The sequence below is a fragment of the Alexandromys fortis genome, unplaced genomic scaffold, assembly GCF_014885135.2.
Source record: "Alexandromys fortis isolate MF-2015 unplaced genomic scaffold, M_Fortis_MF-2015_v1.1 scaffold_101, whole genome shotgun sequence".
Classification (NCBI taxonomy): domain Eukaryota; kingdom Metazoa; phylum Chordata; class Mammalia; order Rodentia; family Cricetidae; genus Alexandromys; species Alexandromys fortis.
Window position 1 is genome coordinate 3,822,260 of NW_026067983.1, and position 25,227 is coordinate 3,847,486.

General features: G+C 36.7%; 1 long non-coding RNA gene across 1 annotated transcript in view; it reads right to left on the reverse strand.

Annotated features, from left to right (window-relative positions):
- LOC126511540 (uncharacterized) overlaps positions 1-25,227 on the reverse strand; it is a 50,188-nt gene that overhangs the window by 24,633 nt on the left and 328 nt on the right. The window lies entirely within an intron of this gene.

Consider the following 25,227-nt stretch of genomic DNA (forward strand, 5'->3'; position numbering starts at 1 on the left):
GCTACCGCTTGCCACCAGCAAACAGAGCCTATCTGAAAATCTGTGGCTACCAAGAAGCTGAGCTTAACTCTGTTTTTTGTACCTATGATTTCAAGCTCTCTCAGTTTTTATGTGGCTGTACTCAGCCCATGTTGGTGTGCCATTTTGTAGGCAGAGGCTGTTCTTTTGTTTTCTGGCCTCCCAGACCCAAAATAATCACACAGAAACGGTATTAATTAAAACACTGCTTGTCCAATCTCTTAGGCATATTGCTAGCTAGCTCTTATATCTTATATTAACCCATCTGTATTGACCCATGCATCGCCATGAGATGGTGACATACACTGGCAAAGTTCCAGTGGGCTCCCATGGGTGTCTTTATCCTTCAGCAGCTACATGACATCTCTCTGACTCTGCCTACTTTCTCCCAGAATTCAGTTTGGTTTTCCTACTTAGTTCTATTCTGCCCTTCTATAGGCAAAACAGTTTTATTCATTAACCAATAAAAGCAACACATATACAGAAGGACTTCGCACAACAAAAGTTAGAGTGTAAAATACATATACTAGTTATAGTTTTGTTATTGTTATTGTTGTTGTGATAAAGTAACCACAACTAAAATAAACTTAAGGAAAAAGTTTATTTTGGCTTGGTTCCAGACGGAGATTCTCTGATGCTGGAACAAAGGGCAATTACAGCATGGAGCTGAAGCAGGGAGCTAAAAGATCACATCTCAACTATATAAAGGAAGCAGAAAGCAAACTAGAAGTAAGGCTAGTCTACAAATCCTCAAAGCCTTTCTGCCCACAAGACTCTACATCCTACAGACTCCTGGACCTCCTAGATACCACCATTAACTGGGCACCACATGTTTAGCTTTGGGAACCTGTGGGTAATATTTCTCAATGAAATTACCATCAAAGACAAACTCAATGGTAGTAATTCCATGATTTTTCTTGCTGTTTCTCAGTTTTGTTTGTTTGTTTGTTTTTCAGAGGACTGGTTGTCAATCTTCTTATAAATGAATCACTGTATGTCCTTTTTGCTGGAGTGTATTTTATATGTGGAGAACATATGCCCACAGAGTTACATCATCACACAAATAAATAAAAAGGGGAAAACATATTTGATAAATCTCTCCAAGAAATCTGTTACAGTATCACATAAACCAAGGCACCACACAATCCACTTCACTTATAATTCTGTCTTTACTCTATCGACCACTATGATTTATCCATTGGAAATCTTTGTTATTTCATTTGTGTTGCTTATGTGTCATCAGTATATAATTTTGGAATATTTCCTTTGCACTATTTTTTTTTAAATTGACAAGATTACATCTCAGTTTGTTAAAGAGAACCAGCTGTTTTCTTGAAAGATAATTTCTGAATCTGTTGTGTGCCATAATCACACTGCAATTACACAGCAATATCCATAAAAGCAGATGAGGGCTCATGTGTCCTTTTGCCTCATTAAAAGTGGCGAAAAATGATAGATGCCATCTATTGCAGCTTAACTATGGCCCTCTATTGGCAAATGCAAGACCTGCATAATTCAAAACACAGCAAAAACAAAAACAGAGGTATCCGTGTGTGTGTATGTGTCCATGTGTTTGTATGTGTGTCTGTATGTGTCTTTGTGGCCATGTGTGTGTATCCATGTGTGAGTATGTGTGTGTGTATGTGTGTATGTATGCCTGTGTGTGTATGAATGTGTGTGCTGTTAAACAATAACATTTATAACATTTGGGCCACACCATAATACTATCAGACCTTTCAGCATTCTTTTTTTATGATTAGGTTTCAAAGCACACTTCAGAACTGAACTGTTAAAAAAAATCATTTAAACAAATGTGGTGTGATTTGGGTTTTATTTTTTCTGCACCAAACTACAGAAGGCTAATTTTTTTCTCTCCACTCAAAACCCACTTGAGCTACATTCATCTTTTCAGTAGAAAATCAGTTGGATCTTTTCCTTATTCCCAGCATGGATCCTCCTCTTTGAAGCAATTGTCTCAAAGAAATTTGTGGGTTTAAGTCTCTTATCAAAATCAGCAATTCATCATACTTTTATTATTATGATGATTTCTTAAAATGAATATTTATTCACATGACAAGGAAGAATCCATTTCAAATAAATTTCCCAGAAAATGGATTTTCATTTTGGGCAAGGAAATACATTTTATATATTATGAATCAGATGAAAGTTAAAAGAAGATAAGCTTCAAAAATAACTAAAACTATCTTAAACATGAAGACATTTAATGTTAGCTCTATTGTGGGGAAGTGTTCATGGTAATAAAAATACTATCTCTCACTATCCCTCACACTGACCAGAAGCTTCAGAACATAATGTTTTCATGATATTTATTTTAGCAAAACTGGCAAATTGCAATAGAAATTTGTGGCCAGTCAGGTAACCAGAGAAAATAGCTTCTCTGAGTCTGTTGTGCCATAGGGTTTGAAAATGATCATAGGCTTGACTATTTTGAAAGGTTTGTAGTAACTTTGAATTTCCATTTTCCAAGGGTAGCCTGCTACCTTCCCATCTAACAGCATTAATGGAGTTACTGGCGGTGTCACAAATGCAGATAACTTTAGCTACAAAGTTTCTGGACTGATGTCAGACATGGGAGTTGAAAATTAAAATTAGTTTATTCCTGTGCCAACGCTAACACCAATCTTGACATGCATTTCCTCAGATGCATGGAAACGGTGGCAGCTTAGGTAACCGCTGTGGAAGCTCTCTGCTGGCATGCTCCTCTTCATTTGACAACTTTGACTTAGCATGATCCCACCTCAGTTGCTTCTTCCTTTGTTTAATTAATAGCACGATGCCTTTTCGAGAGGAGAATTTCTCTCACAAAACAAACAATTTTCAGTCAAAGCCCACAGTGCTACAGAGGAGAAGAAAGTGTGTGCTTGCAAGGATGCCTTATTTCTCTCTCAATGCTTCTGCCAAATGTCTGTTTGCGACTACATGGCAATTCCAAAGTGGAACATAACTGCATAATTGACAGGCTCTTTTCCTTTCTAGCAATTTCAGTCACTGACTGTGAGCCAGTGTTGATTAGTCTTTAACAGTTGACAAAACTATGCACATTACACATGCAGAGAATAACCTTGCCTGTTGTCACGACAAGTACCTAGCCATGTATAGACATGGGTGCTTTATTATTTAGCTTGTTCGAGGGAAAAATAATTCCTTCCATCTAGTTTTCCATTATTTGGCTTACTTATTTTAAGACCTATTATTTCTGCAAGCCACAGTTTAAACATTTTTACTTACTCTTGATCACTACCAAAGGCATCCTTTGTATAATACATACTTACTATTCACTGAATGAGTCTGGCACTGTTACATAGATCAGGAAAGCCTGGAGGAAAACAAAGTTTCTTTCTTCATTGAAGTTACTGGTTATTGAGAAAGACAGATTAGTATCATTCATGTCAAGTGGTCCTGGTCCTTACAGGGGATATAAAGCAGAACACATACACATGTGCATACACACACACACACACACACACACACACACACACACATGTCCTGGTCCTTACAGGGGATATAAAGCAGAACACATACACACGTGCATACACACACACACACACACACACTTACATACATACATACATACATACACATCCATTAGATATTCAAAAGGGACAGAACCCTGTGAATGATACTACACATGTAGCCAATTTGGGGGCTTAGTAAACATTGACCTTTCACCATTGTGAAAGCTGAGAAAGCTGATAAGGGAACTGTTTGAAGACTTTGGAAGGTGAATCTCCTTCTAGTGAGTCAGGAGCCTTAGATGGTATCCTGTGATAGTAATCTGGGAGGGTATCTGAGCAGAAGGCCAAGCAAAACTGGGACTTAAGTCAGCATAGAAGAATGTGGATTGGTCTCTCAGTGTCTCCAATCCTGATCACCCAATAAGGGAGAAGCATTCTCCTCTATTAAGTTGCACACTCACTTGACCAGGCACAAAAAGAAGCTGAAGGTAGTAATGCCTATGAAGCAGAACACATCTGATGGGGAGAATGTGCATCAAATAATCCCACACTAGCTCCAAATAGGGTATACTAAGATTTTTCTTTATTAAAAGGAAAACTCACAGATCACAACAAGGAAGCCAGGAATGGGACCCAAAATCCAGGTGTGGAGTGCAGGAAGAATAGGCTGAGTGAGTGCCCCTTTGGGACTTTTAGTACCCAAAAGCCATTACCCACATGGTCTACCCTCTCAAAGGCCATTGGCTAAAGGAGATTTCCCATCGCTTTCCCCTTTTGTCTAAATAAGAGAGTTCCAAACCCAATACAAAATTATACACAATAAGAACAAATATCAAGTATAAGAATTAGAATTACAACCAGTATAAACAATATTAAGCAAGGAACATATGCCAAATATTTCAAAATTATTTTATCCTGAGTCTAAGTCTTGTATTAGAAATGGCTTGGATAAATCATAAGAGGAAAGTAACTACAACTTTCTAATCTTCAAACCCATTGAAGACCAAGTTGGAATCAACTTGAGCAGCTGGTGCCCAAAACCAATATTATAATAATATTATCAGCATCATAATGTCATGTCAACCAAGTGGAGTTGTTGTTGTGGGGCCACATATTCTTCCTGGAAACACACCTATGTGCCAGATTTTATTTCTTTGAGTATTCTTTGGGTTATTCCCTAAAGGTAATGGTATTTGGTTATAGAAAATGCAAGTAGGACATCTCTTTCTAATTTCCTTAGCTTGTTGCCATGTAATAGAAAACTCTTTCTTTAAACCTTTGTTATTGACATGATGATTTTTATGAAGTTTTGAGGCCTTTAGCACACTTTCAATCAATAATTGATCAATTTTGCATTACTTTGCACTAGTGAACCTGCAGACCTATATATGATCGGATGGATATGTGTTATGTATATGAGACAAAGCCCATCTCTGATTATATATGAATTATAGCTGAACCTTAATGAATAATGAAGTTAATTTTGTATTATCTGGTGTAAATTTGTTTCAATATGTAAGATAACTGTATATTGAGAAGTCCTTTAAATCCCTTTGTATATGAAAATAGCATATAATTCTGCCTTTTGGACAGAATTATAAGGGCTTTGTTTTATCTTATTTAAATCTGTTGAGTTGTAACCTGCTTTTTTCTGATTTATTTGCATCAGTATAAAATGTCAGGCTCCAGTTATTGGTGCATCATGTATAATTCGGGAAAGAATCCAAGTAGTTTTCTTTTTGAGGTTAATTTTATTGCTTTGTGGATAATTGCTATTAATCTCTCCTAAAAATTAGCATAATCTCTTTGCCAGGGTTTATTGTCTTCCCATAATTTTTTTTATTTTTATTAGTAGTAAAAGGCACTATAATCTCTGTTGCGTCTTTACCTGCTAATTGACGAAGTCTCAGTTTCCTTTTTGTAATTAATTTAGAGACCTTCTTTATGTAAGTTTTTAATTTTTTACTTGGTTTATAAGATTAAAAAGACACATTTGAAGATAATATCTTCCCTCTGCATTAAAATTTCTGTAGGGGAAATTTTGGAAAGCAATATGACTAGAATGCAATTAAGATTTGGATCCAAGCTATAAACATGAGCCTCCTGTAATTTCTCTTCAACAACAGTCAATCTTTTCTCAGCTTCAGCTGTTAATTCCCTGGGACCATTCAAGTTTTTATCACCATCTAACGTTTTGTTTAAATGAATTATTAGATGAGGTATTATCCCAACATCTGGTCACAGACTGGAAATGTCCCCTTACAATCTTTGAAAGTCATTAAGAGTCCTCCATCGGTCTCTCCTAATTTGTGCCCTTTGTGTTCTAAATTCTCTATAAACCTATTTTATAACCTAGGTAATTGACGAAATCTCCTGCCTGCATTTTTTCAAAAGCAATTTGTAATCCCCAGTTATTCAAAACTTTTTTACTTCTTTAAACATTCTTTCTAAAGTATCTGCATTTGAATCAGATAGCAAAATGTTATTTATGTAATGGTAAATTATAGATTTAGGAAATTGCTTACATATTATTTTTAATGGCTGATTTACAAAGTATTAATATGGGGTCGGGCTATTCTTCCTGTTGGAGAATGGTCCACAGATATCTCCTAGTAGCCTGAGAATTATTATAAGTAGGCTTCCTCTATTACCAAAAGGATGGCCTCTCATAATTATTTACTTAAAAGATTGTTTCTTCACTATACCTTTACAAGAAAATGACAGAGAAAAATTTGCCTATTTATAATAACATTTTGCCTCAACTCCTGACAGTTTCTTATCCAAACTGGCCAAGTAGAACACAAAAGATTGTAACTACCAAACTTTTCCAAGACCAGGTATGACAATCCTTTAAAAAAATTTTCTACTTCACAGAAATGTCTATCATATATTCTAGACCTGTATGCCAATGATGAATGCCCCAAAATTACAGAGGAAACTTGGGTAATAGTCCAGGCATCCAGATGTCTCTGTCATTTCTATATTTTGGAAGTGGCTTTCTCTGTACTTCTTGTTTACTCAAGAAGTGCTTTATCCTTCATGATTCTCCAATAGTGGTTGAAGACTAGATAACTACAGTTTTACAGTTTTCCTTGTTATCAAATTCAGAAAAGAAACTGACATAAGAGATGTAAAGTTTATAAGGTTGAGAACCATAAAAGCTTAAGCTGTTTATCTAAATAAGATATTCTAAGGTCTAAAGTAATATTTTTAAGATGGCAATACAAGTTATGACAAAAAAGGGTTTAGATATAAAACTTTGGACTAAGATTGGATACATATTACAGTATGTTCTCTAAACTTACCAAATAAAAAATGAACTGGACATTGTTAATGTATTTCTTTTTTTTTTTTCATTACTTAAAAAAAATACCAATCCAAATTCCCACTACCTCCCCTCCTCCCACTCCCTTCCCTCTCCCTCCTATTGTATACAGTTTTACAGTGCTAAAGCTGAGTTAAAACATTTCTTTTTATTTAGTCAAAATGGGGGAAATGTTGTAGACTATTCCTTTACACCATGTGACAATGTATCACTGTGACTGGTAAATAAAAAGCTAAATGGCCGATAGCTAGAAATGAGTTATAACAGGAACTTCTGGACAGAGAGATTTCTGGAAAAAAAGAAAGGTAGAGTCACCAGCCAGATGGAGAGGAAGCAGGATGGGAGGTACAGAGTAAAGGTAGCTAAGCTATTAAAATAATGTAGATTTAAAATTTTTTTTTAAGTTATAAGAGCTAGTGGAACAAGCCTAAGGTATAGGCTGAGCTTTTACAATTAAAAATAAGTCTCTGTATTGCTTTTTGTGAGCTGGCAGCCCAAAGACAAATTTGTCTACAAAAGTATATCTGAGCCTAGATTTGTGTTGTTATCTGGCTGCCAGAGATGGACTACAGAAGACAGAGATGCCCCGAGGAAGGTTTTACTTTGTTTCCTTAAAAGGGAGTCATTTTCATTTTCATACCCTACCCTTGTGTTGATCTAACACTCATCACACTTGACGGAAAATAGAGTAATCATAATAGAGTAAAGACAGAACAGAAATCAATGTCTGTCCTAAGTGTAAATCACCAAAGGCATTCCACACAACGAGACAAAAACAGAAGCTGAGGCATCCTCCCATTTATAATCACCTCTTTTAAATGAGCAATGATTTGTACGGCAACTCAGAAACTTGCTTTGCACTACTTAGAGAACAAGCAACCACACTGTATCTGGGTAAATACTATGCACTTTTAAACCACATAAAACCTTTGAACTAAAAAAAATATATATAGCTTAATACAATTATACTTATTCATATTTCCCCATATTTATTTTAAATTTCCAAGAACATAGAAAATATAAATTTCTTAAAGACTCCCTGCATTGTCTTTTAGGAAGCAAATATAACACCACAATGGACTGTCCCATACTGTTACCATCCCTCAAATGCATTATTTGTAATAATTCCTGAGTAATTTCACTTCGATCCTCAACACCCACATAACAAAATCTGGATGAGATATGATAGAGTATGAGCCTCTAATATCAGTGCTGTGTGATCTCAGTGGATTCCTTGACTCACTGACCAGCCATCTCACTGAAATGGCAAGTTGTTTCTCAAGAAGTAAAGTAGACAATGGTGGACAATGACACTGGAAGTCTTTCTTTGCTTCTGTTTGCATGCATGCACTCACCTCAACACATACATTGCTGCAGCAGCAGAGGAGAAGGAAGAAGACCCGGAAGAGTAGGAAGAGGAGGAGTAAGAAGAGGGATGAGGAGAAGGAGAAATGCAGGAAGAGGTGAAAAGGGAGTAGAAGGAGAAGTAGCAGCAGTATGAGTATCCTAGAAAGCAAGTTTGAGGCTTGGGGCAGCTCAGTGGAGCAAAGGTGGGACTGGAGGTTGACCTAGCCCAAGCTAAGACGTTCAGAAGAAATTGTAATGGAATTGTCACCCCAACCATCTCAAGAAATGGGCTCCATCATGCACTTCCGTCTGAAAACAGCTTTTTCATCCTTAGTTTACACACCAGCAGAACAGTTTATGACAGTGAGAAGGTTGGGAATCTGTGCTAAGCATGTGATTCCCATCTGAGCATGAGTGCTGTATACGGTGGCTCCTTGAAAAGTACTCTAAAATACTAGGATGTGATCAAACTCTCATCGTCAAATAAGCACTATATTTATTTAAAAGGATATGAATGCAATCCATGCATTCTTATGTAATAGGCGGGAGGGCCTGAAGTTCAACATCAGCTACAAATACATAAAAAAATCTAATGACAAGAACTCCTGAGTCAATTGGGAGCATGGGAACTTTGGGGGAGGGTTGAAGGGGAGAGGAGAGGCAGGGAGGGGAGCAGAGAAAAATGTAGAGCTCCATAAAAATCAATTTTAAAAAGTCTAATGAATTTTACCTAGATAAGTCATCTATTGCAATATGAATTAGCACGAGTCCTGGGTCCTGACAAAAAGAGACCACCAAAGAAATCAATTAATATTTTATCCATCTATTACTGGACTTCAAGGAATTAATGTGAAAAATTATTGCATAGCACCGGCCAACAAGTCAAAAGATTGAAAGGCTTGTAAATCCACAATGTAGTAACTGGATGATCAAAGGAGGAAGATGCTGTTTGGTAAGGATAAATAGAGAAGAAAAAAGAGCAACCTTGGAGTGTCAGTTTGTTTTTTCTTCATGCAAACAGAGAGCATAAATTTCCTAGCCTTCTACATCAGAGGAGACTGACTAAAAGCATGGCCTTCAGGGAAATGTTGTGCCCTTTTCAACACCCTTCAGTTTTCTTCTCAGGGACACGTGTTGAGAATCATTGCATGCTGCCCACCCTAGGAGTGCCGCTCTCCCCAAATACTTCATTCTGTCTCGTTTCTTTGTTGTTTATCCAGCCCTGGGGCCTCAGAGCCTGAGACTTGCAACGTAAGCTTCATGCAAGTCCTGATGGGCTGGATAGTTATCCAGAAGACAGCTGTAAGATACCATTCTTCCAGAATAGTACAGCATTCCACAGATGTTGTGTCTTGAAGCAATGCCTGTTTCTCTCTTGTCTGGCTTACTCTTCAAAGCAATCTCATAGTGCTCAATTTAATGCCAGAAGAAAAGTTTCCTTTTATTACTTTTGCTTTGATGTCAAGTAGATAAAATTTGAAAAACAGAATGGAAAATAAAGTGGACAGTTCAGCCTTATCAAGACCAAATACCAGAAAAGTTTGTCTTACTACCCAGGAGAATGTAAAAAAAAAGAAATATTCCTAACAGGATAGTCAAGATTTAAAGAATCATTTCAAGCTGATTTAATGGACAATAATTTTGTATAAACGCTCTGTGCAAAACCCTAACTTTTTCTTTAGTCCTAGAAAATTCAGTTACTGAATGATGCTCAAAATATAGCTTGTATTTATATCAATAATACTGTTGTCTTGTTTCACATACGAAGTATTCAAAACACCAATACCTTCTTGAGATTTACAACGATATCCATTATATTAAAGACTTCAGATTTGTAATGTTTAGTAATGAGAAACCTGAACACAGCCCTTATTTCTCACTTCACTTCTGCCTCATGACAGTCCTTTCCTAGGCCTCCATAGACCTAGCCTATGGAGGGGATGATTAGTGGAGTATGTGTTGGACAATATGATTTTCATGGTGATCTACATGCAATCATTTTAAGAGTTATCTCCCCACACATCTTATGATTGCATTTTCTAATTTTTTAAATAGCTAAGCCTACAAACGCACAAGAAATATAATTAGGAAGAAGAAAATCAACTTGAACATAGAAAGGAAAGTCACTACGCTATTTTCATTGTTTTGGATTGCTCAACAGATTTGCCTAAAAGGCTGGGCTGAGGAAACTCCACTTAATTAAACAACACTGCAGATCTGAATCAAGGACAAATGTTCAGCACCTCTTCTAGTTTTCTCCAGGATCCAGAGGGAGCTAAAAGGCAGATTGGGAGTCTCAATTGGGCAACTGGATGTACAAGGGACAGAAGACCTAAAGCAAGCACTTCCTTAGTCATCTGTGGTAATCCAATTGCTAAGAAGAGGGTACTGATTGCTCAAAGCGGGAAACAGCTTCCTTTCAACAAATTTGTTCGAATGTGAAGAATGAGTGACTTAAGTCTCCTTTGATAAAGTACACACTTAACATTTCAGACACTTAAGCTATGATTATTAATAGTGATAAAACTGTGAAGGGCAGTAGAGTCTAGCCTGAAAAAAGATCTAATTGTACAAAGATTAAGTAAGAGGAAATCGGGGTTGGTTAGCATTATTTCTAGACTATTAAGCCCAGTCTCTGACACTGCTCCTCTTTTCATTCCTTACAATCAGTTTCCTGGAAGGCAAGGCCACACTTGGTCTGTGCACTGGCCACTCATAGCTGCAGGCTAGAGTTTCAATCGACTGGCTGAGCTAAGGAATAACTCAAGTTTCACAGAAGTGTCTCATTCGTTTTCTATGTAGTCTTCCTCTGATCCCAATGTCAAGGGTAAAATGAAAAAGAGAGAGAGAGAAGGAAATATTTCTGTCCCTATTTTTTTTTTTCATGATAATAGCTTATTGGATTTTGGAAACAAAATCCACAATAATTTACTTTTCCTTAAAAATAGAAAGAAACCCTTTTTAAGAGCTGGGCTATCTAACTAGTCAGAGGTACAGATGAAGTAAGACAACAGCTGACTTGTGAGGGCCTAGCACAGATTTAGAAGTTCAAAGGCTATTTGCCCTGACCATTCATAGTTTCTATTTCTTATATTTCTGAAGAGTTTAATTACCCTAAAATATCTGTTCCCACTTGCAAGTTTTTATTTATTTATTTATTTATTAAAGATTTCTGTATCTTCCCCACCACCGCCTCCCCTTTCCCTCCTCCTCCCCCAATCAAGTCCCTCTCCCTCGTCAGCCCAAAGAGCAATCAGGGTTCCCTGCCCTGTGGGAAATCCAAGGACCACCCACCTCCATCCAGGTCTAATGAGGTGAGCATCCAAACTGCCTAGGCTCCCACAAAACCAATAGGTGCCGTAGGATCAAAAACCCATTGCCATTGTTCTTGGGGTCTAAAATATTTTATTAATACTTAAAAATTTTTATAAAATGTATTTTGAGCAACTTACCCCCATCTGCTTCTGGGTCCAATCTCACTTCTCTATCTCCTCCACATATTATCATATCTATATACCATATAGAAATAGATATTTTAATAGATATAGATATAACATAGGGATGTTTTGAATGTGTGTATGTGTACCTGGTGTCCACAGAAATCAAAGACTTTGGAACTGAAATCATGGATGGTTGTGAGTTACCATGTGGGTGATGGGATACAAACTCAGGTCTTCTGCAAGAGAAATAAGTTGTCTTAACCACTGAGCCACTACTTAGTGGTGAATAAATAAAATGGTTTTAAAGGTGAAACAAAATTCCAATAAAAGGAAATTTCACAAATGTTAAAAGAAATGATAAAACAATGACAGATCATTCATATATGCCATGAATTATATTAGTGCAAACTGCAAAATTATTATTTCACAGCAAGAAAACTAGTCTTAGCTAAAGTCAAGTTCTAGTATCCCAAAGAATGCCAAACCAACATGCAATTGTGATATTAAGAAAGGAAATAAGACATCCTGCAATAAGATACTGACTTGAGTGGCCCATGATACCATGTAATAGAGTTTCTATTACAAAAAGAAAAAAAGAAAATTTTACATGAAAACATGTATTCTACTCTACCCTGACAGTGGAGTCTCAGTGATGGCATATAAACATAGATCTCCTTATGGGAGCTAAGTTTCTCATTACTACTAATCATCAACTTTTGATTGAAATGTTGAACTTAAGTTGAAGAAAGGATTTAAAAGTGACATCCAGAACAAAGAATGGGTGGGATTTCTTCCCCAGAAAGTATCAGTTCCAGCTTGTTAGATAGAATAATTTTAAAACTCTTCCAGCCAATTGGTATTATGAAAAAAATTTTCTATAGGTAAGGGGCTCAATTAATGAACATCCAATGTAATGCATTTTCCTGGAGCAGCTAATGACTTAAAACTTTAAAGGAAATCTGATGTTTAAAAGAAATTTGTACTCCCTCCCCTGGGTGCCAGTCCTGGCCTACAATTTCAGAAGAAGACTTCAGCCTTACCAGAAGCCAGGCCAGATCTAGGGACCCAAGGCCCCTCAAATCACAGAGGAAACACCCTTTTAGACCAGAAGACTCACTATTCACTAGAACATTTGGCCACTTAGATTAGAAGAGAAAAACAGAAAACAAGGACCAAAACACCCATCCAACAAAAACAAGCCCAGGAATCAACACATTAAAACAAAAGGCAGTAAGGAACTCCCAAAGCCAGGTATTCTGTGACAATGAGATATGAACTTTCTAATTCAGCCAAAGCACAAAAACAAGACCTTAAAATAACTATATAAAGATGATAGTGACCCTTTAAGAGCCAGAGGGGTCATGGACATGAAAAGAAAACCCACAGACTCAACCAACCTGGACCCATAGCAGCTCAGAATCTGAACCAACAACCAGGATCATGCATGGGACTCGTGTGTGTGTGTGTGTGTGTGTGTGTGTGTGTGTGTGTGTGTGTCTGAGAGAGAGAGAGATAGTCTACTTGTTGGACTCCTAACAATGGGAGCAGGCCCTGTCACTAACACTTTGGAGGGCTTTGGGAGACCTATTCCTCATACTGGGTTGCCTTGTTCAGCTTAATACAAGGGGATGCATAGTCCCACCAAAACGTAATATGCCATCTTTTGTTGATATTCATGGGAAGCCTGCCTCTTCCTGAACAGATCCAGAGGAGTAATGGATGGGGGGAGGTAAAGAGAGGAAGTGGGGAGGGAATAGGAAGAAAGGAGAGAGGAAAAATGGGTCAGAATATAAAATAAATAAATTCAATTAATAGAAAAGAATTCTTACTAATTCAAAAAGCATGTACTTGCTTTTAAGACTGCCATGCAGTGAGCATTTTGTGTCTGATAAAGCACATACAATTGTGTGCAGGCTTCATCTGCGTCCCTACTAGTTCTTGCTTCCATTGGCTTAACAGTGACCAAAAGAAATGTCTTGCCATTCCCTAGTTGGATTGAGAATGCATCTTTTATTCTTCCATTTTACTTTAATTTATTGAGTATGTGAGTGTGTCTGTCTGCCTGTCTGTGTGTGCATGTGTGTGTTTGCGTGTATGCAGGATTATGTGTGTTTCTGTGTGTGCATGTATGTATTTGTATTGGGGGGGGTATACCTACCATGATACTTGGTTGGGGACTAGAGTATACATTGTGGGAGGTGGTTACCTCCTTCCCCAATGTGGGTTTTGGGGATCAAGATCCAGTCTTTATTTTTGATGAACCTTCTTGCCAGCTCACAATTTTTTCACTTTTGTTGCACATATTTTCAGATGTTTTTAGAAGATTGCAAGTCTAGATGCAAATGTAACCTGAATAAATAAGGTTACATTTATTTACAGATCCTTTACATATATAATAACAGAAATTTATGACCAATTTCTGATTATAAGCTTGAATTCATTGGATGTTAAATTCTTGCTTTAAGAAACACTTTCTTGTTGTTTTGTTCAAGACAGTCTCTTTATCACAGCAGTAGAAATCCTAAGACATATCCTTTGTAAAATTTGCATCATTACAAAAACTGTTTTTAAATTCTCTTTTCTTAAAAATGGATATTGTGTTTTAAGCTTAACTCAAGGGGATGAATATTACTCTTCTGAATCTCAGCTTGAATATCTAAATGTCTTCAATATTAACTGAAGAATAAAACATCACTCATCTTCAAGAGCATATAAGACTTTATCTTTGATACCAAAAGAAATTAAGCAAAAGACTGGTAATGTTTCAAGCTCTTACAACTTAACCTGGGTACTTTATGTTTTATATAATTAAAAAAATCATTTTATAGCTTTCCTATTCTAAGGTGAAAGAATTTAATAATCTGGGAGTTGGGACATACTGTATTCTATTGGAGGTGTCAGGTTTGAGTCCTTCAAAAACTAAAAAAAAAAATTCTGTTTTTCAAAGGATCTGATTTTTAGCTCTTGAAACGCATTGTCACTTAGAATTCCAATGCTAAAGTTCCTTTTTTATTTTTGAATTAAAATTACCAATGCCTTGAGGGTTTTCTTAGAAAATGTGGTATTGGATGTTAACTTCACAGTTCTGAGTACTGTTAGTGTCTATCTGGCAAGTATTTGAGAGATCAATGGAAAGCTAAATATTCTAAATTTAACACGAATATACTTCTTTTTGATTAAGAAAATAAAATCAGATTTTTTCAAAGTAAAAGAAATCATTTGTAACATATCATAGCATTTAATTATTTTACCCAGTAAAGACATATTGGTATTAGAATATTAATTTTAAGAATTCTAGTATTTCTGTTTTATGCCTGTTAATATGTTGTGTTTCTTGTGAATGAATTGCCCTGATAAAGTGGGGTTTTCCCCCACTGTCAACATCACTAATGGTCTGTGTTAATGCATTCGGATTCTGAAAATTGCTTACCACATAGCATTTCAGAGGAAAAGAAAAGATTTAAATTTTTGTGAGGAATTCTGTGTGAGTTTATGTGTGTATATATAATTGTAGCTCAATAGCATTTTTATTAAGAAAGAAGTCATTTTCTTAGTTCATCAAAGATATAGTATTTTTTTCATCATGTATTCTGACAAATACACATTACCTTTATGGTAATATAGGCCCCTAGAAAATTGTGTAGGTTCTTTTAACAAATTATTTTTATTAACCACATGTTTTCTTGGTAAGTATTCATTTAGAGTCTAGACTAAATACTCCCTTAATTTCAGAGGATGTAAAAAGAAATCTCATCCATTAATGCCTATATTGTCTCCAGTCGTTGCACTAGAGTTAATTTTGTGGTGTGTCTGAAGTGCCAAAGGCAAATAATGATAATTTCGTATGAATCGCATTGGTAAATGCCAAATAATTATCTTGAGCCTTTCATTGTTTTCTACTCTACATTTGATTGAATGCATTTGTCTTTAGGGTCATTTTCTAAGTTACTTGAAGTTCATCGTGAGATTTATATTTAAGAATCAGTTACTCTTGATACCAAAAGTGTGATTTAAAGGCTTTCTTTAGAATGGCTGTAATTCAGAACATTAAGTATGCTCTTAATGCTTGTACTACAAATTACTGTAGAGACATTGTGGTTTCTATAATAATACATGGTACATGATGTTCTAGTGAGTTAAATTATTAAAAAATAGATGCATGATCAGAAATAATTTTCGGTCACTGTGTTATATGAGAGAGATAGTTAGATGTGGAAGTGTTAGCCTTGTCACTTCAAGTTTGGTGATATCAATGTAGGAAGAGCTTTAGTTTGGTCTACGCAGGGAACTCTAAGCCGGCCTGTGTCCCCGAGTGAATTCAAAAGAACAGAGAAAGAGTGAGATGGTGAGATCTTTGGCACTGGGTAACCAATTAGTGTGCTCTTTCCTGGGGAAGCCTCTTCTCCAACTCCCAAGTTGACTGAGTTTCCTGTAGTCCTCCATGTAGGGCTGAGGCTTTGTTGACTTTCAGCTGCACAGCTTAGCATGTTCAATGGTGTCTCTTCGTTCAGATGGAGTTTGGGGATTATGCTGGTGAGAATCTGCAGGTGTAGCTTCTAATGTTACTAGGAGATACATACAGTCTCACAGCAAAGTATCTATTTTTCTGGCTCTTAAAATCTTCCTTTCCCCTCTTCCACAATATTCCCCAGGCCTTAGATATTGGACTATTTAGTAGATGCATCTATGGGGATTATAATCCACAACAATGCATATTATTGGCTAGGGTTTTCTGAAGTGGCCTCTACCTGTTGTAAAGAGAAGTTTCCTCACTGAGGAGTAAAGACTTTACCTATCTGTGGGCTTCTTCTCCACCCACTTGATTGTTTCTTTTGTTATGCAGAAACTTTGCCATTCCACAGTGTCCCACTTCTCCATTGCTGACCTTAACTCTGAGGGCATATGAAGTAAGTCCTTCCCTACACATATATCACACTGGGCATTAAGTTTTCTTCTAGCATTTTCATGTGCTTAGTGTCTCAGGTTTAGTTGTTAATTTACTTGAATCTAATTTTTTTTTGCAAATTGACAGTGTGAATCTAATTTCATTTTTCTATATGTAAGAACTGAATTTCCCCAACACCATTTACTGAAGATGTTTTTTTCTTTTTCCAGCATATTTTTTCTATCTAGGTCAAATATTAACTGGCCAAAGTTTCATGTGCTCATATTTGCATCTTGGACTTTGTTCCCCCTAGTCTACAAGTCTGTTTTTATGCTGAAGCCGCATCATTTTTAACACTATGGCTTTGAAATATATGTTAAGATCTGGAATTGTAATTGCCCCAGTATTGTTTTATGTTTGCTTGCTTGTTCTCAGAAAAATTCTGAGATTTCAACAATTCAGTGGACTTAGAAAATTCATATGCATTCTACAACCATCTTGGTTACATATGACATAGAGCATCTAAATAAAAAAATTACAAAATAAAGTACTGAGATGAAAAGTGAAAAGCAATGTCAGGGTCAACCTATAGTAGTGAATTGTTTGTTTTCCAATGTTGGAGATCAAAACCATGGCTTTGGGCTATGCTAGGAAAGCACTCTACTGGTTAGCTACGCCTCTACGTCACTATTGTCTGGTTTATAGCTAGACCTGAATTTTTAGAGAGGTTTTGGTCTACATCATTGTGCAAGTAGAGTGTTTTAATGAAGGTAGACTAGACAACACAAGGTAAGTAGCAGTGCAGGCAGCATGGATAAGGTCAAAACAACCACAACTGCTGTTTGTATGCATCAGTGATTTCCATTTACTAAAGCTTTGTTTGCAACTTTGCCTTCATAGTTCAGTATTAGATTAGACAGATACTTGTGTGTGCACAAAGTTTCTGAAATACAGTATATTATGCTTTGAAGATAATAAAAAACATATTGATCCTTTCCCATGACCCTGATATTTATAAGTAAGTATTTTAGTTCTTAAAACTACTGATAGGAATAGTTTCTAAGTCCTGGGATTTTTTTAAGTCTCATTTCACTGTTTGAAAAGTTTTGAAAAGTGACCAAGTAAAAGAAAATACCTGGAAGAATGCAGTAGACAGAACTGCCTGTGATTTCCCTTAAGCAAAGACAAGGACATTCAAGAGGATGAAAATGGTTGTGGTTTGTATACACTGTTGTTCCTTACATGTTTGAGAAAAGGTCTTCCTGAAAGCATATCCAAACTCATAGTCAGCTCAGAACACCAATACAGAAAAACAACACTGTCTAGATGAACACACACACACACACACAGAGGCAAACACAGACATGTGCATATGTTTGACAACAATAATTAAAGGTCTAATGAATTTGAGAACAAACGGAGGGGTCATGGGAAGAGTTATTCATTTTTTACTAGGAAATCCCCTATCTATGGTCATAGACGTCACCACAGTTAATCTCAGTGGGTCAAAATAAAAGAAATCAAGTAGGAAGAAAGAATAAGTAAATAAACAAAGAATAAGGATTTCAGCTGGAGAGAGAACTGTGAGACGGTAATGAGTGAGTGTAAAAAAATGATCGAAATTGTGTGTGTGTGTGTGTGTGTGTGAAATCGTAAAAAGAATTTGAAAGAAACATTGTAACAGGTGAAGTGTCTGGGGCCAAGAAGCCCTTAGTCCTCTAGGAGACAGTGTTTAAGGGAGGCAAGAAATAATAAAATAATACATCCAACGATGCCTTATGTATTTGCGAGCCTCAACTAGTCGCGGATTGAGAGGTGTGAGCAATGGGAAGACAGAAGGCAAACAAACACACACTTCCAGATTGCTGAGCGGATGCTTGAGAGCAAGTGGTTGTAAATTTAGAAAGAAAATGAGGGTATTTGTTATTAATCTGAGATCGTGTAAAGATGCATATGGAATAACTGGGAGGACTCATTTTAAAATCTGAAAATGACTAGCAAAAGCATAAAATCCTTCATTAACTTTTATCCAAATAGTACATAAACGGAAACCCCTGAGCTGTGTTGAAGTTGCAGTTGTTTTGGGAGGCGTATAGACAAGGCAAAAGCTTCCTTTTCTATGATTTTATAAACTCCATTGGAATGGCGTAATGATGGTCATCTACCATGCCCCAGACAGAGCCCTCAGGTTTTCCTTCCTCCATGTCAAGCCCCCTACCCGCAGCTGTCTCACTGTTATGAATGACACTATGGAGTGACCCAACTTCATTTCCACACTCCCTATAATAAAACTATCAGGAAGTCCTGCATTCTGTTTTCAACACAGCAGAAATAGTTCTTATCACATGTCATGGTCCAAAGGCTTAATATGGTCAACTCCCCTAGCTTCCTCTTCCTGCTTTTTTCTTCCCAGAGTCCCAAAGCCATGTTTTTTAAACACTATCAGAACCTTTTAATGTAAAATTCTCCAACTGATTCTCATTTTACTTAAATACATTTTGAACTCTTTTCCCTGGCAAAGTGAATCCAACATGCTCTCTCTCCCTGTGGTTTCATTACTAGCTTTGCCTCTTTAGACCAATGTGGTATCGACCTCTGACCTCCTTATCCTTTATTAGATCTTTCTTCATCAGAGGAATTTGTTTCTTCCGGCTTTCTAAACTGTCAGTTAATATTTCATGATCATTCATATCTCTGCACAAATGCCATGTGTCCAAAGACAATGTCTACCACCGTGTGGTCTAGTTACCCTTGCTACTTTCTGCAGTGTTTTGTTTTAATTTTTTTCCATATTAGAGTGCAACTTCTGTGAAGGCAGAAGAAATAGAAATCCCTGTCTTAGACAAAATATTAAAAATGAAAGAACAATGATTTGCTAATTGCATAGTTTATTTTTTAATCTGTAGCTAAATATTGGTAATTTTTTATTCAAATTTGGGGAGTTTTGAAGTCTCTTTACATAATACTGGGCTACATCTTCATGAAGCAATATGAATTGTGTTGATATATGTATAATCATCTTCTTTAAAAATATTAATTTGGTGAGTTTGTGGCAGGGGAAAGAATAGTTAGACTTCCACGTGGCTATAAAATGTCACAAGATTCTCAAGGCTTTCATTGTGTGCCTTAGATAAGAGAGAGGGACACATTTGTCATGATAATCCAGCATGTCTAAAATGTCATTCACGTTTGCCAAATACCTGAAATTATGTCTCTGTATTCCTTTACCAAACAATGATATCAAAACAGAGGCTGACTGTTTCTGTTAATCTCGTGCCCTTGAAAACTAGGAAAAAAAAAACCCTCTTGGCACTCTGTTTAGAAGGTGCCTGAGAACACCTTGACAATCCAGTCAGTCAAAGCTGAGAGCACACTCCATGCTGAGCACAGCAGCAGGACTGGCTCCTCCTGGGAACTGAGGGCTGACTGCAGGAGGACCTGTAACACGTGGGTCGAGGCGGGGATGCACTTTCGGGTGGACGACCCCATTGTCTATCATCTCAGTTGTTGGAAATTGTAAAAAATAAAATATATTATTGATAAAGGATTATGAATGAGCAACATTTGAAAACTTACAATTCTACAGAACAACTCCTGCTTTTGTTTATAGAAAGTAAACACACCAGATCAAGGGAATAGCTTCACAGTTTACCAAACTGACTCATTTTTTTCCCAATTAAAACTCTCTGTGGTAGAGTTCTGGAAATATATAGTGTGTAAACAAGAAAATCTGACCCGTTTCTTAAGTGAACAAAATACACTAAGGATGAACTGAGTTGAATATGCCAATTTCTGTCCCCCACACATATATTTATTATGAGCATCTGGTATAGTAGGTATCGAAATACAAAGGTAAATAATGTTATGATTTATGGCTGGGAATTCAGAAGGGGTCACTGCAATCTAGCACTGCATGAAGGCATGGACTTCCAAAGGTAGAGTTAATACATAATGAGAGGGAGTCATAGAAACCATACTGGCAGAGATGGCACAAAAGAAAAACAAGTTGTAATTCTCCCCTCCTCTTCTCCAAAGAACCATTAGCCTGGAAGTTTAAGTCTACAAAGAGGAAAGTGAATGTTCTCTAAAGTGGAATTGGCATGATTCCATGTGATGGTCATATCAAACATGTGTGTTGGAAAATCAAAAGTGCATTCATGACTCTGTAAGATAAATTTTAGGCAAAGTTCATTGGAGGATGAGGACTGTTACGTGTTGTTGAGTTATGTAGAACCATTGTATGTTGGTTGTGATTGTTACAAGAATCACAATGAAAGCATAACAGCTCTATGGGTAAACGTACTTGCCACCAAGCTTGACCACCTGAATTTCATTACTGCAATCCACATGGGGGAAGGATGGAACACCTGAAAGTTGTCCTCAAACGTTCACATGCATGCCATGGCACACCTGTGCCCACACAAATACACACAAATAAATAAGGGGAAATTAACAAGAGAGTATCAGAATCATTGAAAAGCTCACCCTTAAGAATCTGCCTGACTCCACCTGTAGGCTCCTGATATGAAGTTAGTTACAAGCAAGTAGAGATTCTTAATCTTAAGCATGAGGGAACAGAAAGAACAACCAGGATAAAATAGGCTAGAGCCAGATTGGACCAGTATTCAAAGAGTAGGTTGCCTGCCACTGTCCTTTTGGCTACAAACAAGTTGCACACAATGTCTACAAGCCAAAACCCAGGTCACATAAGCTACCATTTCAAATTTATTCTAGACTTGAACACAGCAACTTTACAGTATTCTCTTCAGAAGATGAAATTCATTTAGTGTAGAAACTGGGTGTTTTAATCACTATTTACACAATATTTGAATTATCATTAAAGAACTTCATATATTCTTGTAAGCCTTTAATTTTTAACTTTCAAAAGAATAGGATATGGAGAACACAGGAGCCCAAAATCTTCTGTTTACAATTATTCAAATGCTTTATAAATCTTAGACTACTTTATCTACGTTGTGAAAGTAGAGCACTAGCAACGGTGCAGCTGAGGAGTCTTGTTTTCTGTTCATTTATTTATTTGTTTTTAGTTGTACTTTTATTTTGAGAATGTTTAAAAACATTGTCCTGGGGCTTATCCATATCCTAAGATTTAATAGAGAATTAATCATTTGTGTACCAAAGGACGATAGCTTGATCAATATCAGAAAGACAGTCTTTACTGAAGCCATGTATACGGGTAAGCATACTTTGAAAAACCTTTTTTATGAACTAAATCATATTTCTCAGAACATTAAACCAATAAGCATTAGATTGGACTCGGCATGAGAATGAGCTCAGAATCATGTCTGACCAGCACATCCCAAAGTGTACCCATCTATACATTCATATCTATGAAATAAGCCTATCTAATACATTATTAACAAAGGCTGCAAATTATAATGGACCAAAGATTAATATTTTATGTGCAATATGAATCCTCAATCTTGAACCTCCCAAGAAGCAAATGAATTTTTCTAACCCAACTGAGTTTAGAAGAAAACTAATGATTTTGTACTTTGTTGAAGAACAAAAGTTACTAAATTGTTTCAGAATACTAATGACTTTTAGAGATGTGTAATCAGGGCAATAAATCACACATATCCAATATACTTACAGTTACCAACATTCTTACAGGAGCTAACCAATATGCTGGAGAGAATCTTACATATTTAAAACTGGCAGATGTTTGCAGGATTAAGATTTTGTTTTCACAGAATAGAATGGCTGGGCTACTCTAGTATTAGGCAACCATTCTTTAGCCATATGAAGCGCTTGTCTATATCTGGATATTCCTGAGATCACTGCAATGGGGGTTCCTTATTGAACTTAAAATTATCTTTATTTTATATAAAAGGAAAGCAAAAACATGCATAAACAAGGAAAGATCCACATATATATACATGTATAAATAATTTTTAGGAGAACACATTTAAAACACCAACTTACGAACCTTTGCAACAGTGTGGTGAGGATAAAGAGGTCCACAGAAAATGGAGTCACTTTCTCACTCATCCTAGGTTCTCAGAGCCTCGAATAATGACTGCTACAACATAGATCTTTCCTAAGGGTTGGGTCACTGTAACTGAAGTTTTCTTAGTTATAAAGAGCTGAAATCAAAGATGTTTCCTTTAAGTCATAATTTTTGTTTGTGTTCATGTATCCAGTCCTAATTCTCTTTTGAGAAGATTGGTAATGTCAGATAAGATATATAAGGATTTCTATAAATAAATGGTCTGTGATGGTGGGGTTAGAGACCACCTATCAGTAATACTGTGGATTCTTTCCTTGTATTATTAACTAGTGCCTTACTAGTTATTTGAAAGTGGCTCTGTCACCTGCTAAGGAATCTTAGAAAGTAACAGAGATTTTCTGTTTGACCAAACTTTTTGCTGCCTGTTCAGAGCCCTCTTGGTATATAATGACTTGAAAAACCATTATCACCATTTCTAACCACTGAAGGCCAGATCCCTAGGATGGCAACCTTCCTCTTACTTAGAATGCCAGCCAGAAAAAAAACTCAAAATTGCCAAAAGTCAGGCAGGTTCGAGCCAGCACCTGATGACAGGTCTACCGTTGCCTAGTCGCACTTTTGATACTTGCCAGCAAGCAGACACAGCTGGCCTAATCCTGTTTATAATGACTAACCTTTTGTAATATTTTAGTTCTAAGAATCTCCAGTGCTCCATCCACCCTCCTGTCTCCCTGGCTCGGTGTAGCCGAGCTGAGTGCGGCTCACACTCTTTACCTGATTACAGTAGGTATTACCGATTTAAATCTGTCCCGCCTTCTTTAACTGGTACCAAGCATTGTTTATATTTGAGGCAAGTTTCCACTTTATATTGGGGGACCACTATTTCCTCATTAGTATAATATAGTTATTAATTATCTGTATCTTTTACAGTCCTGTTGAGAGAGTTAAAATTATAACTGTACTTTAAATAGTTATAAAAATAAAATTAGTTATTACTTTTAATTTTTATTGTTTGTAAGATTAGATAAGTTAGTTATAGAACAATTTAAAATGAACCATTTAAAAAGACAGACAACTGGTTACCAGGACATTGAAATGATGAACTATATACTTTCCATGAAAATACATATCAATAACCCTCAAAAATTTTCATATTTTCTGGCTAATAACATATTGAACTATCAATCTTCATTCTTTAGATATAATAGTAATAGTCTACCTTTTAGCTTTTAAAATATAGGTATAATGCATAATTCCTTTCTTAGTTTTACAGAAACATACGTGATAGAACCAGGAAGTATGCCTACAGTTTGGAGAACATCCATAATGAAGATCCCCAACATAAGGTTACAAAAGATGTTATACGCGCTAAGCATCCGCCGAACCACTAGCAGAATGAGTGTGTAGAGTCCGGCTCCCTCATCTATTGGCTACTCTGTAGCTGACATCTTCTACTACCACTGACAACATAGGCTATACCCAACCAACAAAGATAAAATTTGAATCATTGTAATGCACCTCATAATTTTTGCCTATATTGTGCAGAAAATGCATAGTATTTGCTGGCTTTATCCCAATACTATCCCTCATCTGAAATAGTATTCATATCACAGCACATCCCCTGTGTACTTCAGATGTGCCATTGAACATCATAGTTTGTACAAAAACACTTTACCAAGCAATTAGATAGGAAAGAACAATGGCTCACTTAATCACGTGCTTGTATGTAGCTCTAAAGTATATTGGTTTTCTAGCTGATATGAAGGAATACACTGACAAAAACATATGAAGCTGGAAAAGTCATGAAATGAGATTTAGAGCACCTCTTCTCATTTCAAGCAGGGTCAAGAAGCAGAAGGAGATGAATGCTAATGGAGACCCTAGCCAGTGGAATGGTGCCACTCAATAAAAGTGAGTCTTCCCACACCAGCTCTGGGAAGAAGATCCTTCACAGATAACTTTGGAGCTCAGAGGCTGTCATAATCTAAATAAGACTTCAACAGCACGCCCAGAGGCTAACTTAATCTACATAATCTCTCACAGTTGTGCCAAAATGTTAACCTAATGTAGATAAGCCCTCGAAGGCAAACCCAGAGGCTATCCTAATCAAGATGAATCCTTAAAGGCATGCCCAGAGGCTACTCTAATCTAGGTCATCCCTCACAGGCATGCCTAGGAGCTATTCTAGTTTATATAATCCCTCTAGGCATGTCTAAAGAATAGCCCAATCTGGGCTCACATATATACTCCATTTAACACGTTCTATACAATCCCTAACACATGCCCAGAAGGTTTTCCCTAGCTGATTGCAAATCCTTTCGTGTTGGCAATCAAAGGTCAAAGGATTCATGGGGTGTGACTGTTTTGCTTCTACTTTGATAGGTTAGTATTTTGTTTAATATATTGTTCCATGCTTGTGGGTGGCAAGAAATACAAATTGGTGAAAGAGTGGCATGAAAGCTGTGAGGGTGATCACTAATCAATTCCTCTTGGGATGATTTCAGGCCTAATTCCTAGTGCTGAGCTCATGTCTGGTACTGTAACCTGGTCAAGAATCCATGTCTGGAAAGACTGTCCACCCCACAGAGACCCTACTATTGTCTGCTGTCTGAATGAGCATAATAATATCAAAATGACCTTGGAATACATAACCTTATAGACACAGAGGAAAGCAGCTTTCAACCTTCATCAGAGAAGATTCTTTTTGTAATCACTCAAAACCTACAGTTGGTCTTGGTGCACAAAATGAGTAACTATGGAGTATT